Source organism: Vulpes vulpes, chromosome 1 (genome assembly GCF_048418805.1).
Source record: "Vulpes vulpes isolate BD-2025 chromosome 1, VulVul3, whole genome shotgun sequence".
Classification (NCBI taxonomy): domain Eukaryota; kingdom Metazoa; phylum Chordata; class Mammalia; order Carnivora; family Canidae; genus Vulpes; species Vulpes vulpes.
The window spans coordinates 25374140-25392374 of record NC_132780.1 but is presented as its reverse complement, the minus strand read 5'-3'; positions in this window follow the sequence as shown (position 1 = coordinate 25392374).

Below are 18235 nucleotides of genomic sequence, written 5' to 3'. Positions count from 1 at the left end.
ATAAAGTGAGAGAGATGGAGGGGCTCAGCTAGTCACGAAGGGCCCTTCTTTGTTCATGGGTTGTTTTTTTTTTTAAGATTGTATTTATTTATTTGAGAGAGAATGTGTGCAAGGGAGGAATAGCAGAGGGAGAAGAACAAGCAGAGTCCACGTTGAACAGAGCCTGATGCAGGGCTTGATCCCATGACCTGAAATCATGACCTGAGCCAAAACCAAGAGTTGGCAATTTAATCAACTGAGCAACCCAGGTGCCCCCTGTTAGTTTATTTCTGAAGCCAGTGTAGGCATTTTGGGTCTGGTTGATATCAGTAAATGGAGAGACTGTGGGGACAGATCGGAGAGAACAGCATGTACGAGGGTCCTGAGGCAGAGGCCCATGACAGTGAGTGAATGAGGCTTGGATGAAGGAGTCTGGGGGTAGCAAGGCCCCTTCAAGGGAGGCTCTGCTTTATTCTAGATGGGATGGGAAGCATGAGGTTCCATGTCATCCCCTCACTGCCTCTCCAGATCCTCACTTCTTTTTCCCTGGTTTTGTGGGTGTCCTGGGACATTTGCAAATGGGAAACCACACAAGGTTGTCATGCCTGAGCAAAGCCTTGCCCTCTGCCTCTGTTTCAGAAAAAAGCTTCTTTGCCTCCTGGTTCCCTCTGGGGCTTCCTCTACCCCACCATCTGAACTCTGATTCTCCATCATCGTACAAGCCTCTTCTGTGACCTGTGGAATCCTGTCCCTTTCTTTCTGACGATGGCAAAGACTCTATTTTCTTATGCTCCCAAGAGGCAAGAGGAAATATGTGCATTCCCTTTTTCTGGAAGCAGCAAAACCATCAGATTTCCACTGGAAAGTGTGGATGTGCACATTCAGGAGCCCTCTGAAGACCCCAGGAGAGGCAGCCCACGTGGTGCAGAGGTCCGGGTGCTGTGTCATCTGGGGTGCATCTGGGATGCGTCTGAAAGGCCTGGAAGGATTGGGAGGGGTCAGGAACTCTGAGACTGAAGCTTCACACACTCGCCCACCTGTCACTACGACGACACAGAGAAGCAGTGACACTGGCCTACGCGCAGATTCATCCCCAGAAAGCGGGGCGGGGGCGGGGAACACCATGTCTTGCCCGATGAGCGACAGGGGAATGGACAGAGAAGATGTGATGTCTACATGCAGGGCCTTGAAAATAGAAGATGCTGCCGTCTGCCGCAGCTCGGATGACCCAGCGGACGCCGGGCTCAGCACAGCCAGGCAGACACAGGACGAAGGCCGCGTGGTTCCCCTGCCAGGAGGGCCGTGGAGTCCTCGGCAGGGAAGCAGAGCGGGAGAGTGGGAGCCACGGCAGGAGGGCCCGGATGGGGGCGGGGGGCTCCGTTCAAGGGAGAAGGTTCCAGTGCAGGATTAACAAGTCCGGAGACCTGACACCCACCCTGTGCCCGATGCCAACGACGCTGTGTCTGCCCTTAAAATCTACCAGGAGGGTCAACCTCGTGTTAAGCGTTTTACCACAATCAAATCAAATAATAATAATAATAAAATTGATTCTGTAAATAATTTTTTAAAAAGAAGAATAAAAAGAAAATGTAAGCAAGAGCTCAGGAATGACAAAGCGGCCCCAGGGGACAGGAGGAATTGCTGAGGGGGCCCCCAGGATGGTAGAAACCCGGGGTCTGGCCCCAGGCCCCACTAAATCCCATGGTGCAGGTCGTGGCCAGGCTGATCCCCCATGGGAGCTCTCAGGGACAAGTGCAGACCTCCAGGACCAGGGGACTCCCCTGCCCCGTCCAGCAGGAGCCCTGACAAGATGTCCTCGCCTCCCTGGGACCCCAGAAGAGTTGCAGTCTGGCAGTGAGAGCCAGGGCCCGGCTGGGGGATGCCACCTCTCCCTGGACAGACCCCTGCTCTTGATTGAGACTTCTGTCACCTGTGACCAGGAGCTTTCTAACTCATTGGTTTTAATAAAAATAGCATTTATGTTAAGATTAGATACGACATGGGACACCTGGGTGGCTCAGCAGTTGAGCGTCTGCCTTCAGCCCAGGGCGGGATCCTGGGGTCCTGGGATTGAGTCTCACATTGGGCTCCCTGCTTGGAGCCTGCTTCTCCCTCTGCCTGTGTCTCTGCCTCCCTGTGTCTCTCATGAATAAATAAATAAAATCTTAAAAAAAAAAGATTAGATATGACATGATGGCATTTGTCATATTTGTTGATGAATTACTAAACATCATTTTTATTTTTTTTTTTATTTAATTATGAAAGTCACAGAAAGAGAGAGAGAGGCAGAGACATAGGCAGAGGGAGAAGCAGGCTCCATGCACCGGGAGCCTGATGTGGGATTCGATCCTGGGTCTCCAGGATCGCGCCCTGGGCCAAAGGCAGGCGCCAAACCGCTGCGCCACCCAGGGATCCCTAAACATCATTTTTAAATGCAGCAATTATATGAGATGATATTATTAAAGTTCCCCTCATTTGGTTTGTTGATGGAAAGTTGATACAGAAGCTTTCCAAATATGTCTTTGGGGAGGTTAAAAATTGGTTCCAGTGACTTTAGTAAGAAAAGCAGTCAATATATTCTAATAAGAACCTAGAGAAAAAAATGTTTAAACATTTTTTCCCAACAACAACAAAAAAAGCCAAATTAAGTAAGAAAATACTGTCATAAGAAACTTCCTTCCGGGATCCCTGGGTGGCGCAGCGGTTTGGCGCCTGCCTTTGGCCCAGGGCGCGATCCTGGAGACCCGGGATCAAATCCCACATCAGGCTCCCAGTGCATGGAGCCTGCTTCTCTCTCTGTGACTATCATAAATAAATAAAAATTTTAAAAAAAGAAACTTCCTTCCAAAATATCTATTTTGAAGAGCCGTGGAATCAAAAGAAACTAGGTCATAATCTTTTGAACCAGTTCTTAAAATCATCTACTCTGGTTACATCTGCTGGTCCTTCTTTGATTCTATTAACTGACATTCAAATCCTCCGATAAAAAGTGTATAATTTATTTTCTCTCGTTGCAGGAGTATGAGGCCCATGGTCCTTGGAAGCCTTATCTGAGAACTATCTGGATCACATTATACACTGATCTGCTCCTGGCTTCGAAAAGAGGCTTTGTTCTGTTATAACCCCACTTAAAGGAATCTATGTAAACACTCTGGTACAATGTATATGCCTGGCTTTTGAAACCTGCTCCAGCAACATAAACATCCTTTGCATAACACGCATGTTCGCTTACCGTGTACAGAAATGTAATTACAGGTTGAGCACAAAACCAATAGTTGTAGTGCCTAAAATACTGAAAAAGGGACACCTGGGTGGCTCACTCGTGAAGTGTCCCTTCAGCTCAGGTCATGACCTCAGGGTCCTGGGGTCGAGTCCTGCATCGGGCTCCCTGCTCAGCAGGGTATCGGCTTCTCCCTCTCCCCCTGCTCATGCTCTCTCTCTCTCTCTCTCAAATAAATATATAAAATCTTTAAAAAATATATTGTAAAGAGATGAAGAAAAGAAGAATTTTTCATTATTTTAACTCACTCATCTTTTGAAATGGGTTTCCCTAACAGGACTCAGGGATCCGTGTGCTACCAGTTTGCTTACACCCCCAGGGCCAGGCCCGCACCTTAGCTTGTGGCAGGTGCCATGTCATGGTGACGCCCTGAGTACAGGGAGGATCCCCGAGGGCATGTGGACACGAGGCTTCACAGCAAGGCAGCCGGAGAAGAGTTGGTCCTACCGGAAGATTGTTGCTCTGTAATTCTGGAGTAAAAGAGCTGAAGGCGTGTATGTGGCACTTGAGTACGAATGTGCTCATTTCCTGACAGTCCAGGTGCGTGGCTCTCACCCAGGGGAAGCTTCCACCGATTCAGCTCCGCACAGACTCTGCAATCAGAGCTTCTGCGGTGGTGATGTGTGGCAGCTTCCAGACAGAAAGTGAAAGCTCGTCATGTGCTTCACAAGCAAGCCCATTGCCACGGAGGAGGAAGGATATGGCAGCAATGACCCGCTCCAAGTTTTGGTGCCATTGGTGTGATGGGTGATACTTAGAATTGGGAAGTTTCCAGTTCATAGGAATGCTGAGAAGGTGAGATTTGGCAGCGTGCCAGGAGAATTAATCTGGGTCTCTACCTTCTGGTCTTCCCTGTGCTGGGTCAGCCAGCAGGCCCCGTTTGGGGCAGTGTGGCTGCTGGCCAGGCCCCCTCAGCTCCCCAGTTCCTGCTTGGGAGGAGAGGTCCCCGTTGGAGGCTCCCCATTTGTGAAGGTCCTCATCAGCAGAACAGATGGGGAAAGATGATGAAAATCTATCTCTGTGCCATCCACATACTTGCTGGCTTTTTTCTGCCCCATGGGACCCCGTAACAGGAGCCTCCAATGCCCATGGGTGTACAAGGCAATGGTTGGTTGATGCAGTGGACCCACTGAGCAAGCAGGTACAGGTGTCCAGGGCAGTTGGTAGATGCAGGGGACCTAAAGAGCAAGCGGGTGCAGGTGTCGTGGAGGGAGCTGCCTGTCCTGGTCACATCTGCACATGAGGCTCCTGGACAGCAGAGTGTCTGAGGGTGCAATGGGACCTTCTGCACGTCCCATCTCCACAGCATAGATGTTGTGAATCACATGTGCTTATCTGAAATCACATAAAGAAATAGATCCTGCAAGGAGCCTGGTGGGCAGCATGGCCAGAGTCCTCTCTGTGTCATCGGTTCCCAGGGCACTGCTACAAGGAGTGTGCACAGACAAGCCCGTGGCCAAACACAGCCTCACGCCTATTTTGGAGGGGGGGTGGTAGAGGGGAGGGCCACACTGTGCTTTCAAGAAAACATCAATAGTTCTCATATGCAAAATTTGAGAGATGTTCACATTATAATTTTCTAGATTCTGGCTTCTCCAAAAAAATCAGTAGCTCCAACCCTCCAGGGTGGCAGGAGCTGCCTGGGTGGAGACGCGATGAGTTCATGACCTCTCTGTGTGCGAGGCCCAACCATTCACTTACCACTCAGTCCCAGGAGCAGGCAGGTGGCCACCCGCTGTAGAGAAATGACAGAGACCTTGTCCTCAGAGCAACGCCAGAGCCTCAGAGAGGACCTAGAGCACCCCCCGCTGGAGGGTTCAGCTCCCAGTCCTCTATGGGTCCCCTAGCTTCAGACATGGAGCCTTTGACTCACTATTATTTTTTAAATTCACAAGGTCGCTGTAGGAATTCTACCAGAAGCAAGCCCAGCCAAGGTGCTGACCTCAGACAAGGACTGAGTCATCGAGAGAGGTGATGGAGGTCCTGGGACATGGGACACAACGAGCTCAGACTCATACTGCCTGGGGTAACAGTTGCCAGCTTCTAGAAAATTCTCCAACAAGTTTTCGATGGGGCATGCACATTAGACAAAATGCATTGCTTCAGCCACGCATTAGGAAAAAGGAAGAAATGCCTGGCTTCTCCTAAAATATCTGTTTATTGGGCAACCGACTTAAATTTTGAGAATTTAGTATTAAGGTTATTCCTTATGTGCAAAGTAACATAAGTGATGACCATTAAAAAAGACATTGGATGCATTGATTAAATTATTTTATAGGATTTGTTCAGCAAGTAAAGTGTTTAAAGGCCAATATGTTTTTGCTGTTGACATAGAGAAGACAAATGTTAATAGCAATTCACTTTTTGAACTGAATCTTTTTTGTTCTTAAGATTTTTTTCCTTCATGACGCCAAAAGCAAAGCAAAAAAATTTTTTTTAAAGTGGGACTATAGTGGGGTGCCTGGGTGGCTGAGTTGGTTGAGTGTCCAACTCTTGATTTCAGCTTAGGTCATGATCCCAAGGTCATGGAATCTGCTTAAGATTCTCTTTGTCTTTTTCCCTCTCCTTCTGCTCCTCCCCGTCTCTAAAAAAAAATTAAAATGAATAAATAACTAAATAAAAGGTGGGACTCTAGCAAACTACAAAGCTCCTGCACAGCAAAGAAAACCATCAACAAAATGAAAAAACAACCGATGGAATAGGAGAAAATATTTGCAAATCATATAAGGAGGTGATATACAACATATATGAAGAACTCATACAACCCAGTAAAAAAAAGAAAATCCAATTAAAAAATGAGCAGAGGACCTGAATAAACATTTTTCCAAGTAAGACATAAGGATGGTCAGCAGGTACATGAAAAGATGCTCAATATCACTCATCATCAGGGAAGTGCAAATCAAAACTGCAGTGAGATGTCACCTCACACCTGTCCGAACAGCTTTTCACAAGAAAACAAGAACTATGAGCAGACGAGGATGTGGAGGTAAAGGAGCCCTCGTGCACTGTCGGTGGGAATGCAAACTGGTGCAGCCACCCTGGGAAACAGGATGGAGGGTCCTCAAAAAACTAAAAATACAACTACCATATGATCCAGTACATTCCACTCCTGCAAATCTACCCAAAGGAGATAAAACAGTATTACAAGGCAATGTTTGCACTACCATGGTCTCTGCAGGATTATTCACAACAGCCACCACAGGGGAGTATAGTGTCCATCACAGGACAAATGAATAAAGCAGGCGTGGTGCCCGTTTATTAGGGAATGGTACTCAGCTGTGAGAAAGAAGGAAATCCTGCCACCTGCAACAGCGTGGGCCGATCTTTAGGACATTATGAAATCAGTCAGAGAAGGATAAACACTACCTGGTGTCGCTTGTATGAGGAATCTTAAAAAAAAAAAAGTCACACCTGCAGAAACAGAGTAGAATGGTGGTTGTCTGGGGCTGGGGACGTGGGAAAAATAGGGAAAGCATGGTGAAAGAGTGCAAAGTTCAGCTGTAAGTTGAAGAAGGTTTGGGAATCTAAGATCTAACGTAGTGACTGTAGTTGCTGATACTGTATTGCACACTTAAAATTTACTATAGTAGGACTTAGACGTGCTCACACACACAAGAGAAAGACATGAGGTGATCTGTACGTTTAACTAGATGGAGCGAATCCTTTCACTACACACAGATCAGATCACCACGGTGTACACTTTAAACGTCGTAGTTTGACTTGTCGATGGTTCCTCCATAAAGCTGAAATTTAAGAACTTTTTCCTTCAAAAAAACCCTCTGAGAACCAGAAAATCCCCTAAAGCATTTAAAGAGTAATTAAGCAGCTGCTAGGACCCACTTTCATGGGAGGACGTAGCAGCACACCCCACAGAAGTTCCAAATCGGCCCCCCTCGCCGGCTCCCTCGCAGACCCTGTCTCCAGGCAGTGTCCCGTGGTCCCGTGGAGGGACGTGTGTCACCTGGAGGAAGACGTGCACTCGTCTCCCAGAGCACAGCAGACTGTGCGATACACTGACCGCTAAAGTCCTAGCTGCTGAATCTGGACGCAGCAGGACCACAAATGAAAGTGCCAATTGAAAAATGTGGACAAGGACCCGTTCGGGTGAATCAGTGCAGGCATTGGAAGCAAATTCAGGAAGAGGTCCTCTGTCAGGGAGGAGGGGTTGTGGGAATCTGCTGCTTACAGCAAATGCTCTGCAAGTCCTCACGGGCAAGACAGGCCCTGCTGCAACCCTGCGTGGAACCCCTGGTCTCAGGGCTACCTACGTCCCCTTTCCTGCAGTTACGATCCATATTCAAGAAGAAGAGGGACACCTGGGTGGCTCAGCAGTGGAGTGTCTGCCTTTGGCTCAGGGTGTAATCCCAGGGTCCTGGAATCGAGTCCCACATCAGGCTCCCCTCAGGGAGCCTGCTTCTCCCTCTTCCTGTGTCTCTGCCTCTCTCTGTGTGTCTCTCATGAATAAATAAATAAAATATTTTTTAAAAGGAGAAGAAGAAGAGAAAATAAGCAATTTAATAACTGCTCTGGTGGTGGGCCATCTGGTGGCTCAATCTGTTAAGTGTCTGACTCTTGATTTGGACTCAGGTCATGATGGCAGGGTTGTGAGATCGAGCCCTATATGGGGCTTGCTTGAGATTCTCTCTCCCTCTTCCACTGTCCCTCCCCCTCTTCAAAATAATAATAAAATAAAACAAAATAACAAAACTGCTGTGGTGGACGCTGGTGTGTACCACCTGGATCTTGCTTCCCACCCAGCCCTCAACCCCCAGCTCCCGGGAGTACCTGCTATCAACAGCTCCCAGATGGGAGCCTCCTCAGGAACTGTCCTCAGCAAAGGACTCTGCTTCATCCAAGGTCATCTGCCTTCCCTGGAGGGTGCAAGGCCCAAACCCCTTTCCTTATGGCAGGTCCCCTCAGACAAGCCATTCCTGCTCAGAACTGAGCCCCGTGAGGCTGCTGTTGAATCCACATCACAGCCAACTCTGCCCTGCCAGTCCTGCTGTCCTCCTGCCCTCACAAGTTGGCTCCCAAGCGGGCACCTCAAAGATCCTGCCTGCAAATCTTCCTTCAGACCCTGTTCTCTGAGGAATCCCAATGACAGTGTGGCTTCTGACATGTCATTTTTTATATGAGTGTTGCAAATATGTCAAAATGTCCCAAACATCATAAATCTGTCATGTGCAGGCCTCAGGATTTTCTCTTCGAGGGTGGCACTAACGGACACTGACCAAGGAATGTTATTTTTTTCAATGGTGACAAAATTCACATGACGTCAGAACAGCTGTCAAGCAGTCAATTTCATGGAAACAAAAATCATAAAATGAATTACTTTGAAGCATAATTGTCTATTTTTTGGCAGGTACTTAATTACTTGAAACTTATGGCCATTAAATTCAAGTGGACTGCCTGAATTTAACAATTAATGAACACAAAGAATAACAGCATTTCCCTTTCCAGGGGCTTGGAACTGTCTCAGCAAAGGGGAATCTTGCCTTCAAGCTCACAATGTGGTGTCAAAATCCAGTCTACATTCTCTGAGTTTTCAGATGGAATTTGGAAGAAAAACGTGCTGCTTCTGAACTGATTTTCGAGGCAGGGCATTCTGGATGTGTCTGGGCTGCATAGGCAGGGAGTGGGGTGAGGGGCAGGTGCAGAAGCAGCCCCATTGCCCTCACGCCTGACATCGCTCTCCACACTCTCCATGCAGTGCTCATGTCAGAATCCACTTCCAAGTAACGCCACTGGAGGTCCAAAGGCAGGATGAGGGAATGAGCCAAGGGAGGGTGATTTGGTGCAAGATGAAGCATTCTGTGTTTCTTCTGGCTCCCAGAGCTGCCCACCCTCACAAAGCTGAGCCCCGGGGGCCCCAAGAAACATCGGCACCCGCTGCATGAAAGGCAAAGGCAACCGACACCACAGGTCTGTAAGGGGCTTGGGCACCAGGCCAGCACTTTCCTAATGTCCGAGGGTCTAAGCAAAGGGTGGCGGGTCAACAGGGTCAACACAAAGGGTTTCTGACAGGGTGCGTGGCCCTGGAGGAATGTGGCATGGAGTTTTGCACCTCTTTACCCCCAACTTCTTGAAGAAAGTTACCAGCAGGTCAGTGAGAGCCATGCGACCAGCTCACGCTGCAACAGAAGCCACGCGGCAGAAAGCAGCCAATGCGTCAGCTGTTGGAGGATGGAGCCCCGATGGGTGCCCCTTATGTCGAGAGGGGTGACCCAGCAGGACTCCCGTGTTAATAGAGGGAGGGAGGGAAGGAGGCAGGGCAGGCCATGGCCAGTATTAAAAAAATAAAAATCCAGCATCTTGCCACCTCCAAGAGGCATACTTGAAATAAATTTCATGTGTATTGGAAATGGAGACACACCCTGGGGGTGCTGAGGGAAGGACCAGGACGGACACTAGTGGGAATCCGGGATGGACAGGTGCACAGCTTCGCCCTGGCCGAACCAGCCCCGGGCAGCGGCCGCAGCCTGAACGGACACAAACTTTTCTCATCGTGTGCGACCTACTTCACCTGAGTTCATCGACGGCCAGGTCCACACACGCTGATTTCCTCTCTCTCCCCACTCCTGCGTCTGTCCCCTCCGGAATGTAGCCCCAACTCAACACAGGCCTTCCCTCTGATGACTTATTTTTAAATGGATAATATTATGTCCCCAAAACAAAACTGCAAGAAAAACCCGACAGTATAGAAAGAATAAGCTATACAAACTCCCTGACAAGAGCCGGCTACTTCCAAAATACAAAGAGTAAAGACACGGCTCAGTAAGATCAATTTTCCACACGACCTAGAAATGAAGTCTCCTTCTGAAAGTGGCATCTCAGCCCCCCCAAAACATCATCTGCCACTGGGCAGCTGGGGCACCTGGGACCGTCCGGGTGCGAGCAAGCGGCGGCGTATGGCCCGTGGAGGAGTGGACGGCTGGGCTCGAGGAAAGCTGAGATCACAACACGATGTTGTATCTTGTCCGAATAGTCCGTGTGAGTCCAGGAGAAACATCTGCGAGTACTGCGGACCCCGGGCGACGAAGTTAGGACTCGCCAGCGTTCCGCCACGTGCAGGATAAAGCTGGGGCCCCGTCCAGGGGCGATGGTGCATCAGCCACTGCAGGGCAGGACCTCAGCCTCAGATGCCGGGCTGCGTCCGGAGGCTGCCACTCGCCAGATGCCAGCCCAGCATCCGAGGCACACACCCGATGTCCACCCAAAGCGGTCTCCCAACAATGATTGGCTTCCCGTATTGAAGAGAGAAGGTGTTGTAGAGAAAAAACTGAGCTTCCGTCCTTTCCTCGCTGAAAAGTAATAAGCTGGCATTTTGGTTTATACATCGGTGTCTTGAGAGTTTGGTTAACGTGAGTTAACTACAGATGCCCATCCTGAGTTAAATACGGAGACCATACAGACCATACAGGGAGCCAGTTCCTGGGAGAACACTGTCTGAGTAGCGAGCAGTCACCGTCTTTGGCATCAGAGTGGGATCAAGGCTTTAACGCTGAGGAAAAGGACACCAAGCTCAGAATCAGTGCTCCACCAATACCCCCAAGCCCTCTCTGTATTCCATTTTCCATCAGAAAACATTTTCCCCCGAGGAGGAACATTCCTAGGAGTTTCATTTTCTGGGTTGCTCACCAACAGAAGCATCTCCATCAGAACCAGACACCCAGAGGGACGATTTTGTGTGACATGGAGGCCCTCATTCTCTCCGAAAAAAGCCGTTACATATTTTACTGCAAATTATCTGAGTCATAGTTTAATTCATCTCAAGTCACCAGTCGTAATACTGAAAACTATCCCGCCTGAGTGAGGGTTCACAAAGTGTGGATTCATCTCTTCTAAGCTCGTCAAGATAAGCTTCAGTAACAGGAGTAACGGCAGAAATAAGGAACTTGCTTTAAACAATGACCAGTTTCTGGAACTCTCACCACCTATTATTTGTCTAAAGAGCTCCCCCCACCTGTTGAATTGTTAACACTTCACATTGGTATAAAACAGTCCTTCCTCGGGGCACCTGGGTGGCTCAGCGGTTAAGCGTCTGCCTTCAGCTCAGGGCGTGATCCTGGGGTCCTGGGATCGAGTCCCATATCAGACTCCCTGCAGGGAGCCTGCTTCTCCTTCTGCCTGTGTCTCTGCCTCTCTCTCAGTGTCTCTCATGAATCAGTAAATAAAATCTTTTAAAAAAAAAAGTCATATCAGGAAATAAGTTGCATTAGGGAAGAAAAGAAGTAGCATGAAGGAAACAGGGAGATACGTCCTCTATGGGAGCCGGAGCCATGACCTGTGTGACCAGAAAGAAAAGAAAGGGGTAACTATTTGCTTCCTATTGAGAAGAGGTCACATCTTGTCCCCCTGGGTTCAGGCTGAAAGCAGTGAGCACTCTGCACACTCCTTGGGGTGCCTGTGACGCTTTCCCAGCTAACCTCCCCCTCCCAGGTGCTCCCAGTTCACAGACACAGGAAAGAGGTGCAGGAGGATTCAGATTCAGATCCACCTTGTGTCGGCTACACATCAGTTAGCTGGACACCCGACACCAAGAGGAAGAAGGGGAAACGGACACGTGGCCCTCGGGGTCTGGACTTAACTATGGGGTCCTGCGCGGATGCTTCCTTAGGGCAGCAGCAGCCACCTCCCAGGGGTGAGGGTGGACTCAGGGGTCTAGCTGGGCTGGTGCAGAGGAGGAGTAAACTTGCCACAGGGCGAGGGACACAGAAGAGGAGAGCATGTCCCACCGTTTTGGGTGTGCATGGTGAGGCACTGGATCCGGGGCTGCTGGTGGAAGGGAAACAGGGGAGAGGTGGCAGACAGATAGAATTGGAACAGGCCAAAATACATTTTTAAACACAATTTCCATTTTTCCATTTGTCTGGTTTTGTCAAGAGGAAATTTTCTGAATTGAAACCTCTTTTTTAAAAAAATTATTTATTTTACAGAGAGAGTGTGTGCTCATGAGCAGAGGGAAGGGGAGAGGCAGAGGGAGAAGCAGACTCGATCACGGGACCCCAGGGTCATGTCCTGAGCCTGAGTCAAGAGTCAGACCCCCAACTGACTGAGCCACCCAGGTGACCCAAGGCCCTTTTATTTAAAGTCATCTAGTCACTGGGGGCACTTGGTAACTGTTAACAACACCAAAACTATCCATGATCATTATTGGCCATAATCATTGACAATTCATAGCAGCAAATTACAGCCTATCCGCCCACTTTTGGGAGCCTGCAAGCCAAGAATAGATTTTACATTTTTAAATGGTTGAGGGGAGAAAAGAAGACCACTATTTGGTGACACGTGAAAGTTACATGAAATTCAAATTGTGCCTATAACACACATCCAAAATAAAGTTTTATTGGAACACAGCCACGCTCCCCCCTTTACAGATGGTCTGTGCAGCTTTCCTGTTCCCATGGCAGAGCAAGGAGCTGCTAACCACACACGTTTACCATCTGGCCCTACCGGAAGGTGCACCGGCCTGCGACACAGAGAACCAAGTGTTCCTCTCTTCCTCAGGTTGCCCCTTGCCTGTTATCATAATATTGTGGATGGCCGACTACGAAGACATGTGTACGTTTATCAGAGACTTTTAAAAAAGACAGAGAAATCAGAACCCTGGAAGACGAGTGGTTGTCAGAGTAAAGACAGGGGCACCTTCCCAAGATGGATTTGAACTTCATACCTTCAAGGACTCGCGGTTCTCAGACGTGCTCCGGGAAGGAGAGAGGGAGCTCATACCCACAGTGTGCGTGAAATAGCAACGGTGCACAGGAGGGTCAAAACCTCAATTAAAGCAGAAAGTTCTTGAAAACACCATGTGGGAGAGATCCTGCACCCCCATGCTCACTGCAGCATTATTTACAGCAGCCAGGGTAGGGAAGCCAAATCCATGCCCCCACTGATAGGCGAATGGACAAAGAAGGTGTGGCAGATACATGTGTGGAATATTACTCAACCGTGAAAACGGAGGTCCTGCCATCTACTGGGGATCTGTCTGAGGTCACGGATGCTCACTGAACTGACAGTGTGACCATGTCACAGTATCTGCATATCCAGTCACTATGCTATGTACAATCTTACACAGTGCTCTACGTCAGTTATACCTTAATAAAACTGGAATTAAGTTTTTAGAATGGACAGGTTTCAACTCACATCATATTAACACCACTGGGATTGTCCACTTGACTAGGTCACTAAGCAGTGTTTTTTCGGGAGTGGGGTGAGGCCCAGAGTGACCACAACATTTGACAGATGTGGATGTTATAACGGGCATCTTCAAGATACGAGAACCCAATGATCGTGGCAGAGACGTGTGGGATGCAGCCCCTGCACCCAGTACGTACCTGATGGGTGCCGCCCCAGAAAGCTGGGACGGAATTACTGACTCACACTTCTATCACACTGCTGCTCATTTATGTCTTGGATTTTTTTCAATGGGTTGCTTTTTTGCTTTTTAAAGAATGTTTGCTATATCCAACAAACCAAGGAATCAATGTGACATAGTAAAAATTTGAATTTGTAGAGTTTAAGAGAACATTGGCATCAGTGGGCTTGGAGTGTCCCTCTTGGCACACGCATCACCAAGGTGCAGAGAAACCCTTAGGTTCTTACCCACTGCCACCTTTTGAGTTTAAAAATATAGTTTTAAAATATAGACCTGATTTCCATCCTTGGCTATGGGTCGGGTGGCTTATATCCATAAGGCACCAAGAAACCAAGCAGCCAAATGATCATTAAGATGGAAATGGATCGTTAGCCACGAGGGCCTGAGTCAGAGCTACAAGCCTTCAAGGGCCTATAAAACCATCTGAGATTTGAAAAAGGAAGAAAAGAAAGTGCACTTGAAAACTAATCTCTGTTTAATTAACTGTTTACAAAATAGAGCATTGGGTCATCAACTAGACCCAGTTTTCTCTGATAGAATTGTTTGCGCTCAACAAATGTTTGCTGGGCCTGTCATGGGGGCTGCACCCAATTCTCAATCCCCGGCTTCCTTGAATTTTCACTTTAGGGGAAGAGACAAAAAAATGACAAACATGAAGTTAGGTAAGGCCAGAGCTGTGAACAGAAATCCCTCAGGGCAGGAGGACCCCGGGGTCAGGCGGAGGTGACCTCTGGCAGAGAGCTATGTGAGGAAGGGCCGCCTTGCACCCAGAAGCAGAACAAATCACATTGTGAAACTAAAAAAGAAACAGATGGGCTTAATTTTAATACTGTCTTCTATTTAACTCAATACACCAAAATATTATTTTCACGTGTAATTGACATTGACAATTTCAATGAGATTTTTGCTGAGTGGACATGATTAAAAGTGGTTGAAATGGACAACAGCATAGCAGTCATCTAGGTGAGGGGGGTTTTACCAGTGCTTTTGGCCAGCCAGGACTTCAGGAAACCATTCATCTTTTTTTTTTTTTTTTAAGATTTTTTTTATTTATTCATTTGAGAGAGAGAGACAGAGAGAACACACGCAGGAGGAGAGGCAGAGGGAGAAGCAGACTCCTAACTGAGCCGGGAGCTCAACCTGGGGCTGGATCTTAGGTCCCTGAGATCATGACCTGATCTGAAGACAGACGTCTAACTATCTGAGCCACCCAGGTGCCCCCATTCATCTTTCTTTTGAGAATCTTTTCCTAGGGTACGGGGCAGAAGGATTCCTGATTAGGATATTTGGGACTATCTCGCATGAAACATTTAGAATTGCTTTCTTAGGTAACTTGCGATTTCTAGTATTAACGAAGACTTTTATATTGCTCCCCCCACAGAATTTGTGCTCATAAAGTGTGTGTAAGCTGGTAAGGAAGGTAGGAAGCGGCGGGTGTCCCCTATTCTGAGAACACTCATCAATAGCTCAGCTCAACAGAACGAGTTTGGAGGCGGTGCTGGTGGCCTTGCTGCTGCTGCCACCAAGAGCAGACACGGGACCAGGGACCAGGGCGTTTGCGCTGCGTGGCTCTAAGTCACACCCTTGCTGGAGGTCGGTTGCCCATCTCCCTGGGAATCTACCCCGTAACAGAAGAACAATAGAAGGCACTGTTGCCCAAATTTGGCAGAGGATTAGGAATGACCAGGATGGTCGCTGCAAATAGAGATTTGGGGCCCAGAGCAGGGAAATCTTGCTTGAGCAACAACTGTGTATTGAAGTGACATTTTTGGTACCAAGGAGGAAGAGGAGGAACCTGGGGCTCCAGGCGCTCTCCCCCCACCCCCCTCCACCTCCTTTTGTGCCTCCAGGTCCTAGATGCCTCCCTGCCAGTTTATGGCAAGGAGGACCAACGTCTGAGTCAGGACAGATACTTCTTCTGTTTCTTGGCTACGAGGGATCCTGACCCCAGGTTTCAGAGCCCACCTGCTGTCGGCAAGCAAAAACTACTTTTCTCTCCAGGTGTGTGTCAGCGATTATTAAAGTGAGTACACTGGGACATCAGGAAATCCTGAAATGGGAGAAGCCACTATGGCTTTAAGTCTCTGTGAGATGGTCGTCCCCATAGCAGGCTGTCTGTGAACCAGGGCCTGCTACAGTCCTCTGTCCTGTGTGTTAGAATATGGTGTAATTAAAACGTGAGCAGACGTGTCCTGAGGATGAAAATAAGACGGCAGATATGCCCATGAGAAGATGCCAAGAGCCATCAGCTGTGAGGAAGTGCAAATTAAAACCATGTGGGATGTCACTACAGACCTAAAAGAGTGGCTGAAGTAAAAAATATCGACAACACCAAGTGCTGGTGAAGATGCAGAGAAAGTAAATCACTCCCACACACTGGAGGGAACGAGAGTTTGTGTCGTCCCTCTGGAAGACAGCATGGAAGCTCTTGCAAAACTAAACACACGATCACTGTATGACCAAGCAAGGAAACCCTTGGACGTTTATCCCACAGAAATGGAGGTTATGTTCACACAAAAACCTGTAGGCAAATGTTCAGAGCGGCTTCATTCATAATAGCTGAAAACTATAAACCCCCCAGATGTCCTTCGGTGGAGGAATGGTCACACAGACTCTGGTATCTCCATACCATGGAATTCTGCTCAGCAAGCAAAAGAATGGACTATTTATGCAACAGATTAAAAGGGAGTCCTACTAAGTGAAAAAAATCCAATTCCAAAAGGTTACTGTTAAAAAACAATTCAACTGAGTAAATTTTAAAGATCTTATTGGCTTTATTCAATAATTCATGAATTGGACAGCATCCCATCCAGCAGATAAAAAGAAGACTCATAGCCCACATGGTACAAAATTGGAGACTTTTACAGGCAGAAGAGGGTAGGAAAAGAAGTTACTATCAAAGAGTGCATTGTTTTAGGCAAAACCACCTTCCTTTGGGGGAAGGCCAGGGGTCCATCAGGCAGATGACCTCACTAGTGCTGACCAGGTAATCCCAGACTGACTGGTTAAGATTACACTCCTGGAAGAGGCTGAAACTGTTTTAGGTATTAAGTCTTGGTTTGGTGACATGAGCCTATACTATGCCCCAGCTCCATTTTGAGCCTGTTCTCTCTCTTTAAGTAATCTCTATACCCAATCTCTATGAGCTTGAACTCATGACCTGAGATCAAGAGTCACCCGCTCTACCAACTAAGTCAGCCAGGCCCCTGTTTTCTCTTTTTAATAACATCATATGATTCCATTTTTATAGCATTATTGAAAAGTCAAAATTATGGAAATGAAGAACAGATGAGTGAAGAGGAGCGATTGTCCAGGTTACAGATGGGGTAGAGAGGACAAGGGTTACCCAAGGGGGTCTTGCGGTGATGGAAGTGCTCTGTGTCTTGACTGTGTCAGTGTCAATGTTCTGGTTGTGACATCGTCTTGTAGTTTTGGAAGACATTACCCCCCTGGGGAAATTAGGTGATGGGTGATCAAGATGTCTCTGTATTACTTCATCCAACTGTATGTCAATGTACAGTTTTCTCAAGATAAAAGTTTAATTTAATAAGACATGGAGTAACTGCAGATGTCTTATGCAGTCCAGCCCACCCACACACACAAGTGTACTGTACCCTTACCCTCAGGGGTGTTCAAATTCCTTCTAAACCCTTCTAAATAACAATCGAATGGCCCAAATGATTAATTTGCCATTTGAAAATTGTTATTAGCTGCTATTTGTCAAGAGTCTATCATTAGTATCCATTTCATGTCACTGGATTATTTCCCCTTATCTATATCACAGAGGGCACAGAGCCAACAGTTCTGTATAATCTTTTTAAGTTTTATCTAAGCAACACTTATGATTGGAAATGAGCACTGAGACGGTTTTGCTGAACTGTGTATGACAGAATGACTAAGTAGAAGTGGATGGTGCCATGGGCAATGAGACTTGGAGAATGGGATACCATTGCCCACAAAGCAATGACTGTAAATGAGATATTTCAAGTAGGCAAGATTGCCTCGGTGATGATCCCTACAATTTGCAACCAAGTGCAACCCAGGGACTCAAGGATTGAACAGTCCATGGGCTCACCCATGTGGGCCATAAAGAATAAGATCCCGGTCTGCAAGCAAGGAGAACCACCCCATGACTGCCATCTTCCACTTCATCTTTCCCAGAAACACAAAAGACCCAAATCAAAAATGAATGCACAGCCGGCACACTGAGCAAGCTGGCTCCACAGCTGAACAGGCCGTAGGTGCTCCCAGTGAGTAACAAATGAATAATGGAACACTTGAAAGGCTAAGACATTTGTATAATCATGGAGCCTGCTGCGGAAGGAACAGCTGTAATGAAAGCCACAGGGAAAACACAGAACAGAGCATCCTGGATAATCCTCTAATTGTACTTTTTAACAAGAGAAAAGCCCTTTCAGGCATGTACCTTTCATTCCCCTAGAAACTCATCACTGGATTTCCAAAGAACAAAATTAAATCTGAGGAGTAGTCTTTAGAATTTTTCTTTACTCATTTGGAAAGACAAATGAAGGGTAAATATTCCAGAAAAAAGCCATCGAGTTCTACAGTTTTCCATAAAGGACTCTTTGTCCTGAACTCAG